Here is a 3,201-nt window from a genome sequence, read left to right as displayed (position 1 = left end):
TTAATTTTATAAGGAATGGAAAATCAAGGGCTGATATTATTGATCATTCAAACTGAACATTTGCATCCACAGATTCATTGTTGGAAAAACAACGACTTTCTTTTGAAATTGTTTTAAGGAACTTTCATGAATATGAGATTCTTGAGGCTCTTCTTATGATTGTTCAGGGCACTACAGGCACTGGGAAGTCTTTCATTATCCATTTTATTTTTGAAGGTATTTCTAATTTGTCAAGTAATGGAAGAATCCCTTTGCCTCTTCTTGCCCCAACTGGAATATCTTCTTTTAATATAAATGAAAAAAAAATACACTCAACTGTAAAAATTCAAATTAAATATATTCAACCATTAGAGGGGCAGTCACTAGCAGTATTCGAAGAAGAAATGAGACATATTAGATATATATTTATTGATGAAATGAGATTTATTGGATTAAGGTTGTTTATGAAAATAGATGATAGATTACGAGAAGAATTTCCAGAGAAAAAGAATTTTCCTTTTCATGGAAGACCCATCATCCTTGTGGGCGACCTTAGCTAGCTACCTCCTGTGAGAGATAAGCCTTTGTATACAGCTAATACAATAGGAAAGTCTTTTTGAACAAATTCAACATTGTTGTCACTCTTGATCCAATCTTTTGCCAACAAGGGAATAATGAGAAACAATTTTGTTTTCGTAGAGTCCTCAATAACATAATAAATGTAAAACCTGTTCTTGAAGATCGTTTCTTATGTGACAGGCTGATATGAGGTTGCATCCTATAGAAAGGGATTTATTTAATGCAGCAGTTCACATGTTTCCAACAAATAGTTTGGTCTCCTTCCATAATAGGCATATGTTAAAATCATTAAATTCTGCAATTGCACGGTTTATTGTTGAGCATTCAAGGCATTCAGATGTCATTCGTGCCAATGATGATCAATTGGACCATGACGTTTTGTTGTTTCATGCTCAACATGTTATGTTCACATGTAATTTGTGGGTTGAAGTTGGCTTGGTGAATGACGCACTTGGTTATCTTAAGGATATATTTTATATGCCTACCATTATGCCACCTTAGCTACAAATGTTCACAAATGTTGTTTTTGCTAAGTATGTTGGTGCTCCATTTGATGCAAGCAATCCAAGCATTATGCCTATCACACCAGTGACAAGAGGAAATAAAATAAAATAAAATCTCTTAAAGATAGCATGGGCTCTTACAATCCACAAGTCACAGGGATTGACTTTAGAACAAGCGTTAGTCGATGTCGGGAATACAGAGCAACAAGGACTTACCTTCACATCCATATCAAGAGTGAAAACAATAGATGGTTTACGAATTGCACCACCTTTCTCTTTTCAACATTATGTCAAGATGGAATATAGTGCATATGTTACAATTAGGAAGAAAGAAGAGGAGTGATTAAAGTCCATATCACTATGACATACAACTAATAACATTTTGACCTTTTTATAGTATGTTTTTTGAATTTCTTTTATTGTCCCCATGATTTACTTTTAATATAATAATTGTTGTCATATATTTATGAGATTAAAAAATTGATCATATTCATTGTAATATTTGAGAAAGTTGTTTACATCATTTTTTATGTTGTTCAATTTACCTATGTTTTTAAAGCGGTTATTGTTCTTTTCTTTACAACCAACCATTCAGACGTAAAAAACGAGTTATATGAACTAGTCATTCAAAATCAATTTTATAAATGGTTCATATTGATATTAATATTGTGGATTCATTTTACATCATGAAATGAAAAAATGGAGGTTTTGAATATTGGCCATCACCATGGCCAATATTCATTTTTTGAATATTGGCCATGGTTTTATTCTATTTCCATGGTTTTTTCCATTGTATTGTGAAATGAGGTTTATATTTCTAGAATGTTTTATATCATTTGGTTCATGTATCATTAAATTAATTTATAACATAAGGTTTATAAGATTAAGTTTTTTAACATAAATAAAAATGCGGTGTTATGTTTTATGTATATATATCTATATATTTTATGTGTATTTGGTTGTGTGTGTTTGTATTAACTTTTTTTTGTTTTTTTGTCTTTCAAATGTAGATATGGACAATAATTATGTCATCTACTATTCCATAATAGTGCATAATATTGTTGGGGCGATAAGTTTTCTTTCGTATCTTCGAAACAAGTTTAATATAAAACATGGGTTCCATCCTGCTTTTATTGATGAGCATATTCATGTGGTAGATGAAACAAAAAAATAGGTAAAATACTTGTCACTTGTGCAGCAAAGGGAGTCTGGGAAGACAACTAGAAGGAATTGGTTGGAAACTGTTAAGTATCGTGATCATTATCCTGTTGATTTGAATTGGTGTTGCTTCTGTCACCAGTCTCGTTGTTTTTTAGAAGAGGTTATTCCATAGATGACTTTTGATGGAGTGTTTCAAGTTCAATTTTGTAGTGGAATTATTTAGTGTAAAGAAAACAAAAAATATATGTTAAGGCTCAATGTTCTTTCTATGGTTGCAATGTCGCTGAAATTGATTTTTTTTTTTCTCGTTGTTGTTGTTATGTAGAAAATTGTATATCTTTGGTCTTAAAATTTCCTATCATGTTGTTCTTATTTAAATCCAATGTGTGCAATTTAGATGTGTTTTTTTCATTTATGTTCCTAAGCTCCAATGGCGTTGTTCCTACTTTATTTTTTCTCTTGCATTTATAATTGTTTTGGTCTTTTGTATGGGTCCCTTCACTTTGTTCATGTATTTCATAAACGAAAATATTATTGACATTTATAATATTATTGTTGGGACTTCATGTTCTTGTTGTTTATATCAATATTATTGAGATTTATACTATTAATATATTCATGTATTGATATTAATGTATTTATGCTTCAAATTTTATTTATTGTTTATAATGTAGTGATGTAAATGTGTTATTACTAATGTGTTGATGATTTATCATGTTTTAATGCTTTATAGTGTATTATAATTAATGTATTCATATTAATTTTTTTGTATTGATGTCTTAGTGGTTTACACTGTGGTTCTGATATTGCTTCTCTTTTATATTTATTATTATTTTCTTATATTTTAGCATTATTGATGTTTATAATATTGATGTCATGGATTTATGGCTTAGGGGTTTTCAAATATTTAGTATGACATATATTCTCTCATTTTCAAAACCAATCACTGTGAGAGTTGTCGAATGTTGTGTTATAATGA

Source organism: Pinus tabuliformis, chromosome 8, assembly GCF_031772625.1.
Source record: "Pinus tabuliformis cultivar Carrire ecotype Pingquan chromosome 8, CPIR1, whole genome shotgun sequence".
NCBI classification, from domain to species: Eukaryota; Viridiplantae; Streptophyta; class Pinopsida; order Pinales; family Pinaceae; genus Pinus; species Pinus tabuliformis.
This window is presented reverse-complemented; position numbering follows the sequence as displayed.